The 15,223-nt window shown below is 43.3% G+C and overlaps 1 long non-coding RNA gene across 1 annotated transcript in view; it reads right to left on the bottom strand.

The window, feature by feature from the left end:
- LOC311444266 overlaps nucleotides 1–5,234 on the bottom strand; it is a 70,097-nt gene extending 64,863 nt beyond the window's left edge. Inside the window, exon 1 of the long non-coding RNA XR_014697789.1 lies at nucleotides 5,012–5,234. This is a non-coding gene — a long non-coding RNA (uncharacterized lncRNA). The remainder of the gene's footprint in view (nucleotides 1–5,011) is intronic.
- Between the last annotated feature and the right edge of the window lie 9,989 nt (nucleotides 5,235–15,223).

The following is a 15,223-nucleotide window of genomic DNA, read 5'->3' as shown; positions in this document are numbered from 1 at the left end:
CCTGGCCCGTGGCAGGGAGCATGGCATGAGGTGATTTTAAGGTCCCTTCCAGCCCAATCCATTCTATGATTCTTTGGTTCTATGAATTAATTCCCATTTTATTAGGGTAAATGAATTAACTTCTGACAAATCATCCACCAAGTTGCCACTCAGAAGACTTATTCTCCTTCGTATTTAAATAAATGCATAATAAGTCTGACCCTCAGCCCACGTGGGAACTGAAGGCAGTTCAGCAGACAACTGACGTCTTCTACTTGCCAGACAGGGACGGGGAAGCCATTGGTGGGGACCAAGCTGCAAGGAGACATCCCAGGTCATTGTGGCTCTGGTCCTAATCTGCTGTATAATTTTAGAAACAGATTTTCCCTTCCCACTGCCTCCGTCTCCCCTTTTATAATGCCTAGGTAGACTGTTGATTATTTCTCATAATAACCCTGGGGAACACAGTTTTGTCTCCAGCTCTCCAAACTGTAATCTATTAACCTAAGTAAACTCCCCTGTTAAAGGGGAGAGAAGCTTTTATTCCTGAAAACCTTTCAGCAGTGACACATAGCTCGGAGCACATCATTTTCAGCAATTAACACCACAGATACAGCAAGTCTCTAAGCCAGCATAAACCTGCACGGCTGCCGAAGGAAATGGCCCTTCCTTCCCACACCCCCAGCCCACATTCCTCCTTGCTCCCTCTGCTACTCTCCCTCTGCCTCGCGCCAACGCAAGTGTTCTTGTGGCCCTGCAGTGAACCAGATCGAGGAACTCATCCAGGTTAAAACTAACCTGGGGAAAAGGAAATTGCTTCGTTTTAACCTGGCAGAGTTCCCTGGCCTGGTTCACTGCACAGCCATGTGTGTGCTAGTGCCAGCACGGGGAACGGAGCAGCCCTGGGCCAGGAAGGGGGAGGCAGAGGAAGGGGAATGAATGGTGGACCTCCCTCTGAAAGAGGTTGTTGCAAGGCTAGCTTGTGCCAGCTCAAAGCGTTTGTAGAAATGCAGCACATATTTAATATCTCTCTCTTCAAGGAATATTTGTCTTCAGAGGATTAATGCTTCCCAGGATATTCCAGCCTGGACCATCTGTGGAGCATTGCTTCTCCCTCTCTCCCCCGCCAGCCCAATATACTGGCATGGAATTAAAGCCCTGGGAAACATGAAAGCAACAGGCCTGGGGATTCAGTGACAAACGCAGAAATGCTCCTATTTGTCAAACCATTAGCAAAGGGGCACAGCTGCTTTGAGAGCCTTGACCTCATGCCAGGAATGCTTGGGCCTGCTGAAGGTTGCACGCCTGAATCGTACTTGTTCAGCAACTCCCATCAAGAGCCCTTGTGTGTATCTGCAACAGGCACTCGGAGAAGTACAGTTGGCTCTGGGATGTCCATGGAACATTACTGCAGACTACCTGAACCCCAGAAGTTTGATAAAATGCACCGCTGCTTTCATGTGGCTACAGCATTTCCCTGGGCAGCTGAGCTCCAGTGCTGCAGCTGCATTTAAGCCTGAAGGAAGAAGTCCTGCCAGCTGTGAACCAGCTCCTGCAGGTCCAAGCAGGGCAGCTCTGTGCTGTGTGACTGCAGCCCGTGGTTTTGGGAAGCCTAACGCAGGAGCAGTGGCGTGGCTCCGGGTACCAGCAGCATGGAGCAGGCCCAGGCCCAGGCTCAGGGGTTGCCCTGGATCTAGAGGCCATAGCTGCAGCCCTCAGTTTGGAAGAAGACAAAACATAGCGGCAGCCTTTGATACCCTTTGATTCTCAGGACTGGAAGTGGGGGAAGAAGGGAACAAGGAGCAACCTTGTGGGTGGGGTGAAAGAGGAGGGAGAAGTTGGTAAATCCAGGGGTGAGGAGCAGGTGCCAACAAGTGACTCTGTAGCACGGTTTCAGGGTAGCAGGTATTTGGTGGCTTCTTCCATTAAACACCCTCTCCCCTAGGAGACCTAGGTAAAGCCCAAAGCAGACACTGAGTGCACCAGAGATGAAGGCAAGGCCCACAGGAGTCAGTCAGCCCTACTGGCTTTGTACTTAGCTGACTGGTGCTCGGCACAGGGCTCCAGACACTCTGTTAATAGCTAAACCCAAAGCGTTTCGCTTTGACTAATCGTCCAAAGTTCAGAGCTGATCCCAAAGGCCTTGGTCAGCAAATCTGTCCAGAAATGTCACATGATTTGGCCTTCACTAGATTTCCAGAAATCTGTGGGCTTGAAATGCCATTAAGATTAAGCAAAAGTGAAGTCTTTCTCTTAGTTTATCTAGATATATCTGTCCCTGCTCAGCAGAGCAAATATGTTTGCTTTCCATATTTGCCCATCAGTTTAAGGCTTTTTTGTTACTGCTGCCAATTTTTAGTTACTTTAAAGCACAGACAAATCTTTTTTCTCTTCTGCACCATGTATGTTTGCTGGGAGTACAGATTAATCCTTTACCACCCTGATTCTTCGAAGAGCAACCTTCACGTTATGCATTCAGGAGGAGTGGCCCCAGTGCTAGAGCAAACCAGACAGAGCAATCAATGCTCAAGAATAGAACTGCCTGCTAAAAATAATCAATTCTAATTCTGGATGGTTTCCATGTCACTCTCTGACCTTTGGTCAGACTTTACCACTTTCACTCATAATGTGAATTGGCCTTATCTCTAGGCTTTGCAGTTCCACAGCGCTCCACAGGGCAGGAGGAGGGCCAAGCACTTTGTCTGCCCAGCATATGCATGCAACGAGGGACACCTTCACCAGTTCTGCTCTAACCAGCCCTGGCAAAGCATGGAGGAGAGTGAAGCAGAAACCAATAAAGGTTATTTCATGGCTTAAAACAGCAAGAGGTCCTCTTCTCCATGTAGTTGTACAAGTGTGAGACCCCAGCTGTACAACTCTGACCTACCTACACCACCTTCCCCTCTGTAGGCCTGCTGATGGAGCAGGCTTATGTGAGTGGGCTTTAGATTGCTTCCTGCAAAATCATCTGGATCAGTTCATCCTCCATCTACACATTCATCCATCCACCCACCTGGTACTGCTTGAATCCAGGACCACTCCTGGGGTGTTTCATTGGCAGAATGGCTTGACGGTAACCCCTGGCAAGGTAGATAAGGATGGTCTCCTGGGAACAGCAGCGTCTGCCACCGGCACAGCTGCATCTGTCCACAGCTGTGTAAACTTTGACTAGCTAAATCCAGCTAATCAAAAATAGACTTTCAAATGAATCCCAGGCCCCTTGAGCTAAAGTTGAGTGAAGTCTCTATGTCACACAGCTTCAGCTGCTGGGAAGAGTTCCAGCAGTCAAAAACTACTGAACAGGCAACAAGGCAGGAGGAGGTATTAGACCTTGCAGAGCTTCGTGTCTCAGTATTCCCTTTTCCAAACCGGAAGTAACACTTCGCACAGGGCAATCTGAGTAAAAAGCATTAGAACCGTTGCAGAGCCTTAAAAGAGCTAACATGATCAAGAAATGGTGAGTAAAGGTGGTAAATACAGATGCCCACACACAGATCAAAGACAAAGCAGAACTCTCAAAGAGCATAAACAAGTAACGTTATCAAACCCTCCCCAGCATCTCCGGCATGGCTCCTTTAAGACCTCTGGAGAAATGAGCTACTCTTTACAGCTACAGGTAAGCAATTTTGTAAAATAATGATCCTGTCAATTGAATGCTGGATTTTTTCCCCCATATATAGTAATTCATCTGTTTGCAGTTGTCAGTCAATGTGCTGTGATATGCAGTTCAAACAGGAAAGACGAGAAAGAGAGAGATTTCACAGAGATACCACCAGCTACGCATACGTGTACATGCCCACGTTCACATACACCAACACAGACACTGCTCTGGGACTGGGAGGGCAAATGAGCACTTTTTTGAGGGCATTTTCCAAATAAAATAACGAAGAAAAAGTCAAAACAGAGAAAACACAGGGAAATAAAACTACCTGGGCAGGTTTTCCCAGATGTCAGCTAACTTCTCCTCACTGATTAAAGAGGAAAGTGGATGAAAAGAAAGGAAAAGAACTTAGGAAATATCCCAAGTATGAGGTACATTCAGATGAAGGGTTATAAACCTCTTGCCAGGCAGGGGAGTTAGTTCTCTAGCCTGCCAACCAAGACAGACAAACACCAGGTAAAGTGAAGATTGTTGTGATCACTACCAGGAGGTGAAGAGATGAGGAGAAACTGGAACCTGTGCCTCCTCTGTGTTGTGCATACAGCTCAGTTAGTCCTGATGGAGTCACCAGAAAGATGTACACTCTTTTCAAAGGATGCTGAATCAGACTAACAGTGGGGGAAAAAAAAAAAAAAAAAGCAGAGACTGGAAGGAACATGAACCACTCCAAGTAAAACTCATCTGGAGCACACTCAAGGACGGATGAAATTCCAGAGCCTTTGTTACACTTTGTTGGAAAATGTCTACTAAAAGAGCAGGGGACATTCAGTGGGAGCTGGCTTTTTCACGGCAGTGTTCACCCATTATTTTGTCAAGGATGATTTCCTTTTATTCAGAGAATGAAAAGGGATCTAAGAAAAATGTTGATGAAAAGACGAAAAAAATGTTATTGAAATATTTTCCACTGGAAAAAAAAGGAACTGAGCCATTTGCCTGCTAGCAGTCGGTGCTGTTCACGCATCCACTCGAACTATCCCTCCACAGCCCACCTGATGCCTGTTCCTCTCTGCTGGAGACCAACCTCCCAGAACTGCAGCACAGCTCGACCCCCTGCCTGAGATCATAGGAAGACCAGCCCAGTCTTTCCAGTCTGGCCCAGCTCCCCAGGTATTTTGGCACAGTACCACTGACACAGGGCTTTTTGCTTGCAGAGGAACTCAGGACTGGAAAAACTTGAGATATTTGAGGTCAGAACGAAGCATGTCAGCAAAGCTGAGCTGAAAGGAATGTTGCACAATGACTATGGATTCTGTGCCAGGAAGCAGTTAGTCCTCACACCCCTCCAGTTCTTTAGCATCAAATAGACTTAGAAAAAAAAAAAGAAAAAAAAGAAAAAAAAAGAAAAAAAAAAAAAAGCAGCAGCTGGCTGACCTTCCTACAGATCAGTTGTACATCCACCTCCCCTCTCCTGCCTGGAATGGTGTGTCCCCTTTTCCCTCTTGCACCTAAATGTCATCGCCTCTGGCAAGGGTGTCTCTGCCACACAAGGGATCCTGCTGCTGAGTTGCCTGTAGCTATGAAAACCCAGCATTCTGCTGTGTCTGCAGAGCTCCTTCAGCATTCATCCCGTCATCCTCTCAAGTGCAGCTGGTGTGTTTCTCAAGAGCCAGACTGGGCCGATCCCATTCTCTGGGAAAGGACACACATTGTTGCTCAGCAATGGGTGTGCTGGGAAGAAACTCTAGCTGTGGCAAGATTTCAGCAGGCAGTAACACTCTGCGCTGAAACTGAATTCAGTTGGCTACAGCCAAGCCTCGTGTGGGCTCTTGGTGATTGCTGAGACAACCCCGGTCCCCAGCACTGACTGCACCTAGCCACTTGCCCATTTTCACAGGACGTTGCTTTGAGGTGTGTCTGCAGGCACTGCAATCACATTCAGTGTGTGCCCTTCTTATTCTGATTCCACAAACAACTACACTGAACTTCAGGCAAGAGCAGCCTGCACAGCAGAGCGGCTGTGTTTAGCTCTGGGCATGTATAGCTGCTGAAATGGTAAACAAGGGTTCTGGTCAGGAGATTAAGAAATCCTGCCTTGGGACATGTTCTCTGGCATGACACTCAGGAAAAGTGCTATGTTTTAAGTGCCAGGCTGGCATGCAATCATGTCCTAGCTTGTTCTTACCACTCGCTATAGGAAATGCAAGCAGTGGCATCGTAACAAGCAGCATTTGCAAAATTATTGTTGCACGCTCTGGAGTGCAGCTCCCTGTGCCACACCAGATCATACCGCATCTCCTCGCAGCCCTCAGGTTTCTTCTCTATCCACTTGGAGAGACATGACAAAAAGTTCATAATCATGTGCTTAAAGACTTCAGCCAGGTTTTTGGTCACTCTAAGTCATTGTGTGGAGCATCCACTACCTACGTGTATATGACGTTATCTGGTCAAGGATTACACTGATTCAAAGCAAGGTTCTCACCCAGAAATACACTTAACATTTTAAAATTGTTTTTAATTGTTACAATTTTCAGTGTCAAGAATTTTTTAATCAACACAATGTTTATATCAGCAAAGAGTATTTTAAAACTCCACTAAGTTCAAAAAGTATTGTAATCGCCTTGTTTTTTCATGGAAACCCTATAAATAATTAGTATCTTCTTGCAGCTTCAGACTACTTTCTTTCCCAGCTATTTCCCACCTGAATTACCCATTCAGACCCCTTTGTATGCTGAACCAACTCTCTCCACAGAACTCTAGGTATATAAAGTTAAGTGGATAAACAATTAGCAGGGGGTTGAGTTTGGCTTAATGAAAACAACATCCTGTAGAAATCCAGGGAAACCAGGCTGTTCACAGCTTTTGAACGGTTGTATAGATATGGGAAGTTTGGTTTTTTTTTGAGTCCATGCCTGACGAGAAAAGGGAAAGGAATAGATTGTTGTTTAGTTAAACTTTGCACCGCAGCCCATGTCTGTGGAACCCAAGAGTCCTCGTACTGCCCAGAGCTCTGAAGCCTCTCCAGTACCAGATGGGACTTAATTCAGTCCATGGAGAGCTGAGACGAATCCAATGCAGTTTTTTTGCAAGAAAAACGAAATGCTTAACTGTCTAGTCACGGCCTCTGCACACTTCTGGTTTTGTTTTCTGTGTTATTTTGCTGTGAGTGAGCCAAAGTTTCCTTCACTAAGTTACTTGCATTTGTTGCAGGACAGACACACATTAAAGCCGAACTGACCACCACACAACCACCCTGGGAGCTCTCTGGGCTAGTGGCAGGTAAAATGGTGATACTGAAGACTGCTGCAGCAGCTCAGTTATTCCTTCCTGACACTTCCACGGTACCCATCTGTGCCTGGAGCCGAGCAGTTTTTCCCAGTGAAGCTTCCTCTGAGCCTTCCTACCAAGATCACAGTTTTATGAAACGAAACCAAGTATAATAATAATTCTATTCATTAGGGCTAAGGCTTGTAATGGTACTTAGCCATGAAAAGATGCAGCCAGTGGGATTTTCAAATTGCCTAAGTAGATTACACATCTAATTCCCATTGACAGCCAATGGGAATTAGGTCCCAAACTCCCTTAGGCACTTTTATAAATCCTATTAGGTGTCTGTCTGCATCTTTGTATGCTTAAATACCTTTGTAAACCTGGGCAAGGATGTGCTCCTGTACTCCTTAGGTTGCATTTCAGGGGTTTGGTATGGCAACTCAGGTAATGGAATGAAGTCAGACCTTCTGGCTTATCTTGCAGATCTCAAGACTTGGAGTAGGAACTACAAACCCGGTGACCTGCGGAACTTGTGAAGTTAGAGCAGTAGGCATGATGAGGTGTGCTGAGAGGTTGCTCACTAGTGTTGACTCATTCCTGCTGGAGCAACTCTTCTATAATCAGCTGCCCTCAGCACTGCTGGAACAGGGCAGAGAGCCCAGAGCAGAGCCAGAAAGCTCAATCCTTGTGGCACCGAACCAAAACACTCAAAAGTGCTTCCTCTTTATTTTATGCTGCCATAAACGTAGATAGAGATTAGGGTGAAGATGCAGCTGATGTGAATTTTGCTGTGGCCACAGCTGGTATGTGGCCACAGCTGGTATGTGGCCACATGTACACTTCACTTCTGGGTGAAGTGTACATGGGGTTTGTGCAGAGTTCTAATCAGATGAAGCTGATTCCCCAGGAGCACAGTGGTGCAATTTTTAGAAGACCGCAGCCACAGTTTCTGTAAGGCTTTGAGAATGCATCCTTTACTGAGATGGCTTTGTCACACTGTGAAACTAAGCAGACCAAAGTGAAAGCAAACATTCCCCTCAGCTGAACGGCTACAGTGTGATCACAACAATACCATCTGAGCCCTACTGTAAGCTCGAGTAGTGCTCATGACTATTTAGAAAATAATTAACTGAACTTTACATGACATTCAGATGTTTCTTGGCTCAAATTGCAGTCTATTCCTCTGCTGAATTCTAGGGATTCTGCAAACAATGAAAAATATTTGCTTAATGGCAGACTTGCACACTATGTTCTTGTTGTGCTGAATCATTCTATCTCTGAAGGCAAACGCTAAGAAGAGTGTTAGAGAAACAACTTAGCTAGACAGACTTAAGAGTGTGATGAAGATTCATCATAAATATGACGCAATTATAGAGTGTTTTTATGAAAATGGCTTACAGGGGTCAAAGGCAGGCTTTTCAGCTCCCCAAGGAGATTCTTGGGGAGCTGAAAGGAGACTGTGGACTTTTTGTTTTGTTGAGATAATATTGCTCATATAATTGCTATAAATGTTAAGCGGTCTTTGGCTCTGATTACATCAAGAAGGGAAGAGTAGTCTTGAACAGCCTTAATCTTGCTAGGCCCTGTGGCTCCCTGAGTTTTCCATGTGCATTCCTACCATGGATTGAGATCAAAGCACCCACGTAATGCTTCAGAACAGCCAAGTTCTGGATACCTGCTGCTGAACAAGTGTTAAATGCAGTACCCTCTTCAAAACAACTCATGATATATGAATAAAACTGTGCTGAACAGTTTTCTCCAGCTCTCTGTTGTCAGGCTGGGATGGTGCAGACTTGATTGTTGATGCTTGATCCTCGATGGCTGTTGCTTAACTTGATAATGCCTGATAACTCCCATCTTGAGAGTGGGCTCAAACTTGTCAGGGTGACAGTATAAACGGATGTGCTACATTTTTCCCTGAAAATTTGAATAAGGAGAAGCTAGTTGCTTGGCAGCCCAGAGAATCTTCCAAGTCCAAATTACTAGCTTGCAAGGAGAAAGAGAAAAGCAGACAGATTGTGGGGAAAAAAAAAAAAAAAATTGGCTGAAACAATGAAACAATGGGAACATAAAAGGAAGGAAGAAGAAGGAAAAAAAAAAAAAAAAAAAGCAACAGCTTAGTCCCCAGTCCCCAGACGCTTGTCCTGCTACTGATGGGTGAAAGTGCAGATGTCTCTGAGTGCATGTTCACATATGTGTGTGTCCACATTGCTGGAACTGGATTTTCACATAACCGAGGGAAGCTGCATTCTGAATTGACAAGAATATTGTCCATTTATTCTAGAAAAAGACACCTAAAAAGCATGGCAAAGCTAAGGAAACAAACAGGCGCAGCAGAGAACTAGATGGCTGGTAAAAGAAGAAAAATTTTCAAATTTGACCATAGAAAACTAAGTGGATTTATGAAACACTAGCACCTAATACCCATGTTCTTAAAAGCATCTGCCAGCTCTTGTTGCCTGTTTTAGCAAAGAACAGTTGCAGTGTTTCAGTTTCATATAGATGGTTTTTGTTGTAAAACTAATTTGTGTGCAGGTGCATCCTAAAACAAATGGCTTAGATGCCATTAGTGGGGCTGACTTTCATTTATGAAGCAGGAAATAAAAATGACCCAAACCAGATCCTTCAGTAAGGATTTATTCATGATCATAACTGTGGCTGTGCTGAAATCAGGAAGGCGGCAAATAAAAAGTACACACATTGTGCAAATGATAACGTAATCTCAAAGGAGAGAAATGGCACCTGGCAAATATTCCTATGGAAAGATAAACTCTGAGCAGGAGCTGCACACGGGACACTTCCTCACTCAAAATGGAAGACTGACCTAATGACTTAGGGTTTACAAGTTTCTTACTTAATGGAGCCTTTACCGGGACTCCCTGGATTAAATCACATAACACAATTCTTTTAGCAAGAAATAGCCCCTGCAGCCGGTATCATAAAGATACCCTCAAACACAAAAGCATTCTTCAATGTACTAAATACAAACTGCATCTGAAAAGCCAAGCCAGATATCTCCTCAGAAAGGTCTCATAAATTCTTCTGAACGTTTTTTGTGGGATGTGTCTGTGCTCCAGAGCAGCTCCGAATGGCTCAGCATTTCTAACCAGCTAGTTAAGGAGCCAAGCAGGTTTTCAGGGAAGTACACATCACTTATAGAAGGTACTCAGTGGCAAAAAGCTAAATAGTTTTTGAAAGATCTGATTACTGAACAGTTCCCTTTTATTGGCCATGTGCTTTCTCCATGGTTGGATTCATTGGATGTGTAACAATAATTGAGTTTCATCCCAGGGGTGAAGTCCATTTGGCGACTTAAGTGCAGTCACTTGTCAGGATGGATTTTTCCACAAATGTACATTTTTCAAGTTTGCATGTCTTTTGTCAATACCTCAGCTCTCCAAGGGACAGCATGTCAACTTCCTACACTCTTGCATTTGACTGGAACTGAAAATCCGTCTGCTGTGGTTCTCTGAAGTCTGTTTGATGAGGAAAGCTTTTTGACAACTCCTGCCTCTGCAGAGCTCTTACCTCTGTTTTTCTTGTGTGGTGGGGTTTTTTGTTTGTTTATTTTTCTCTTCCCTTCCCAATAGCAGAACCTTTTGTTCAGGCTAGCGGCATTTGTACTATTTTTCTCTGTTTCTGTCTTCCAAAACAGCAAACAGTCCCCAAACTGATGAACTCTAATGAGCAAGCACCTCAAAGCTGAAGGGCTACTAATATTTTCCCTCTGAACTCAGCCTTCATCTGAAGTTCAGGATTAAATTCATGACACAGGGGGAGCCAGTAAATAAAGCCACACCAATGGGAACAAGAGAGGAATTGAAACTATTGAAAATGAAGAAAGCAGTAGAACAACTGGTACAAAATTAACCAGGCCTCTGCATTACAGTCTTGTGCAATATGCTTGGTTTACTGGGCAGTACTGCACGCAAGGCAAAATTTAAGATCCATCTGGCAATTATTCCAGAAGGAGACAGGCAGTTGAAAATGAGCATCGCTCTGTTCCCAAAGCTATCTTTGAGATCAGAGAAAGAGTAGATGGTAGCTCTCAGTTTCTTTTTCAGGATCTAATAACAGGAGGACCCAGTCATGATAAATTCAATATTGAATGAATTGTCAAGAACTGCACTGAAGAACTTTGGAACTGGAGATGATCAATCCGTTTAATTCACAGTCTTTTACCTAATGACATCCAGGACCAAATAGTTCTGAGAAAGAAGCTGTTGTAAATGACTGTGGGATAAGGTTACTCGATGCTGCAAGAATATGTCCACTTAAATCCCAGAGGATCAAGTCTGCTTCTTGTAGATGTCACATGAAATACCTGCTGTTAATTTATAGTATTTTTTTCCTCTGACATTCCTCTCAGCCTAGGCATCAAAACTCATCAGTTTCACGTCTGAGATTGATTTTGCTCTTTCAGCTTACCTTTTAACTCATTAAAATCTCAGTAACTTTTTTGCTGGTGATGGTGCTTGTGGTTTGCTTTTGTAAAATACTAAGAGTTAACAGCAGATTTTAAAGGTTTATTTCTGTAAAATACCACAAACCTAAACAACTGCATTCCAAGCAAGCAACTGAAATAGAAAAGAAGGATGAGGGAGCATGGAAGAAAAAGTTGCTAACACACCATTTCCACCCCATTATAAAAGTTACTCAGGTGGGAATTCTTCGTTACAGGACTTGCATTTGCATTATTTTCCTGGTGATGCATATAAATGATGCATATAAATGGTTATGCATATAAATATGTTAACTAAGAGAAAAGAAGCTCATTAGACAACTTTTTTGTTTGTTTGTTTTTGCTGTGTTTTTTTTTTTTCTTTCTATCTTTTTAACGGAAAAAACAGCAGCACTTTCCTTCATTCTTTTCTTTGGAACATGATCTAATTAAAAATAAATGTGGAGGAAAAAAAAAAATTAAAGTATTGTCTCCAACTTTGAGATAGAAAGCCAGTTTCTCTGTCTAAAACTGGCTGGATAATTCCAGGCTAGAGAGTCCCAGTCTGCCAGTCTGTGAAAATGTCTCCATCTACTGTGTTTCAATCCAAGTCCAGCTAATTCTGAAAAAGTAATTCAAGGATTATCTTGTAAAGTGTTGCCATGGCAGTTTTCATTTCCAGCCAAATAAAAATATGACTAATATTGGCTCTTAAAACATCATTTTTGTATCTTCCTATTGTTTGTTTGTTAATTTCAACCCATAAAAATGTATGACCTTTAAAAGAAAAAGTTGCAATGATTTAATTGACTATGTCTTACCAGTTTATCAAACAGCAGTTGCCCTAGGCCCTGGGTTGAAGATCATTTTGATATGCCATTCCTTTTACCTGTTTAAGGGCTGTTTGCTACTGTCAAGAGGGAAAAATGACAACTTTGTCCCCTCATAGTTCACATCTGATGAAAAGCCATAGTAGGGCTTCATCTGATAAGAAGTGTAAGACATTTATGATATCGGGTATTATATATGAGAGTAGCCAGACCAAGGAGAAACAAGGCTTTCAGTGAGCAATGAAGCAACTTTGTTTTCCTGCAGTTTTGTGTCCTGTGATTGGATTCTCCCATGTTTAAGAATTAGCAGACTCGCTCAGAAGCAGGAACACTGGTCACAGTGCTCTCCAAGGGGACTCCTAGCTATCTAACTGAACTCCTACTACAGCCTTTCCCTGAAGAGGGGCATTCCTATGGTATCTCTCTATACAGCTGTGCATTTTCACAAAACATAACTTCATATCCTTAACCCATCTATCTCATTTGTTTGAGGTTGGCTGTTACACCCAACAGTAATTGCAAGGGGACTGAGGGACACAAATACATAGACAGCAAGATCTCATAAGCTTTGTATCCTTAGGAAATCAGGCAAACAAGACCTTTCTGGCTTGCAGTCTGGCAGAGAGCTGAGTGACTTGGATTAGGGTCAAACTGACAACGTAACAAACGGGAACATTTACTGGCTGCAGCCATACCCAAGAATTCTGACCTCACCAGTCTGGCATGTGCTTCTGGTTCAGCCCTGTTCTGCTACCAGTTTTCTAACTCTGGCCACTGTCACAGGAATTTTGGAACGTGAAATGCAGGCTGCTAACCAAGACAAACCTGTCAAGGGCTGACTGTTACAAAAAGCAGACAGTTGCCTGTCTTTTTCTCCTCCTCCTGTGCAGTTTAAATTCTAGAGTGAGCTGGATTGTTGTCAGTGAACAAAAAGAACTTACTGGAACAGCTGCGTAACAAATACCAGCAGGATGAAAATTCTTAGCATAAACTGGAGCTAAAACAAAAGGCTGAGGAATCTGGAGATGAGTTTCTGTAAGAGGAATTAAAATAATGTGTGATTCATATGATGGAAGAGAATTACATTATCAGGACCAGTTCTCAAAAACTAACACCTAAATTGCCCTTGGAAAGTACCACAGTCATTTAAAGGAAGTTTTTAGGGGCATGACAGAAATAGCTGTGACATCATAACATCAGGACATCAGTCAGAGCATTTTTCCTCATATTTCACACTTCCTACAGTGGGAACACATATTCAAAATACAGCTCCAAAGCCTCCCCGGGAAAAGTGTTGAGTAATGTCATATCATTGTCATGAGGGAAAGCTCAGAACATCTATTATCAGCCATCAGCTGGAAATCCTCAAGCCCCACATTTTCTTCCTAATTCAGAGCCATGCCCACACTGCTAATGTGGGAGAAAATAGGAAACCAAAAAGTCCCAAGTAGCTCTGTAAAAAAAGTGTAACTAATGATGACTGCTTCCCTGGGGACATTTATCTCTCTGTTGGTTTGTTTAATTATTAAATGGTAACATTTTGGCAACAGGAATTCACCTCTTTCTAGACATCAGAGAATCCACAACAGACAGTAACATCACGGATGCCATGGGCACAGGAAAAACAAGAATTTAGTGCTTGCTGGGCAATGGAGAACACTGAGAAGAGAACCGTGACCTTAAATGCTTTCTATCCAGGGCTGAGCTCAGCTTGCGTTCCTTTTCCAGGAGCAGTAATAACAAGGTGTCCCTCGTTCTGTCACCCGCTTTCAGGAAACTTGTAAGAATTTTGCAGAACTGTGTAATTCCCTTTGAGAACTAACCACCTCTGCCTCATCTAAGCGAAACGGTTCAACTGTTTCAAAAGACTGTGAGGAAACTGGGTGAAATCCATGTGGCCACAGTATGGCATCAACCTTCGTTTCTGCAGGCTAGGAAATAAGGCAGGACTAGGCTGAACTCCGACTGAGGCTAACACTCGATACAGCCTCCCTGCAGGGACTTTCTGCAAAAAAATGCCAGTGTTATCTTGGCAAAAGAAACTGTCAGAGTGGCAGAGTTGTCCGCCCAGCTTCTGAGACAAGTCACTACCTCTACCTTGCACTCCCGCTATTCCACAAGCATAACACAAGCAGCTGTAGACAGCTCTAAACCTCAAAATAGGATTTTTTTTCACTTAGAAAACTCTGAATTTTGCTACCTACATTATATTCCTTTATAGTGAATCAGATAGGTCCTGGGCATGCAAGTGCTGTTGGTAAATGGATGTACCACCAACAGGCAGGAGGGCAATGTCAGGAGGGATATGGTTAAAACAGCACACATCACTACCAGATTCTCCTTATTACTCTACCCACACTTTCCACAGGTAGAATTCACTGCCAATATCCCCTGTTTCTGCCTGCACCCCAAGACTCTCTCCTTGTCCTTGAATGTGGTATGAGCTCAGCTACCAGGTGGTGGAAGCCTTAGCGTAGTGATCTTCTGTTTGTAACACCATGTGTTTGTGTGTATGGGATGTGTTACAGAAAGGCAGAAATCAGGATTTGGGGAAGCTGCAATTGTTCAGAAATGTCTGGTACACTAACCAGACTACAAACAGCGAATGTTAGTTCAGTGTTACTTCTGCCCTACTGACTAATACTTAAAACAAATACGCTTTATGAAATTCAGACTTCAGATGTGTAAGTGGGTAAAAAGTGGATCTTTATGAAATCATGAAAACAAATACTGCTTCAGATGAAAAGCTTGTCTCTGCCACTGCCTCCCTTCCCAGCCCCAATGTGTCTTTTCTTGACATTTCCTTTTTCTTTTTTTTTTTTTTTTTTTTTCCCTCACTTTAATTGTAAATTAATCACTGACTTGGACATATCTCTGCTGTGCATTAATATGGTTGAAATTAAAACCAATATTGCTCTCCAGGCATTTGGAATGCACACGACTTTTTGTGCACCAAATGGCCCATATTAACTTCTGGAATAGCCAGGTGCAAACTCTATTGCAGTGTTCAAATTAGTTCAATTTCTCTAACTGCTTCTCCTGTAATTGATGGCTCAAATTATAATAAAGTACATTTCCTCTACATGATATATGCTACAACTACTA

Source organism: Aythya ferina (assembly GCF_964211825.1).
Source record: "Aythya ferina genome assembly, chromosome: 14".
Classification (NCBI taxonomy): domain Eukaryota; kingdom Metazoa; phylum Chordata; class Aves; order Anseriformes; family Anatidae; genus Aythya; species Aythya ferina.
This window is presented reverse-complemented; position numbering and strand designations above follow the sequence as displayed.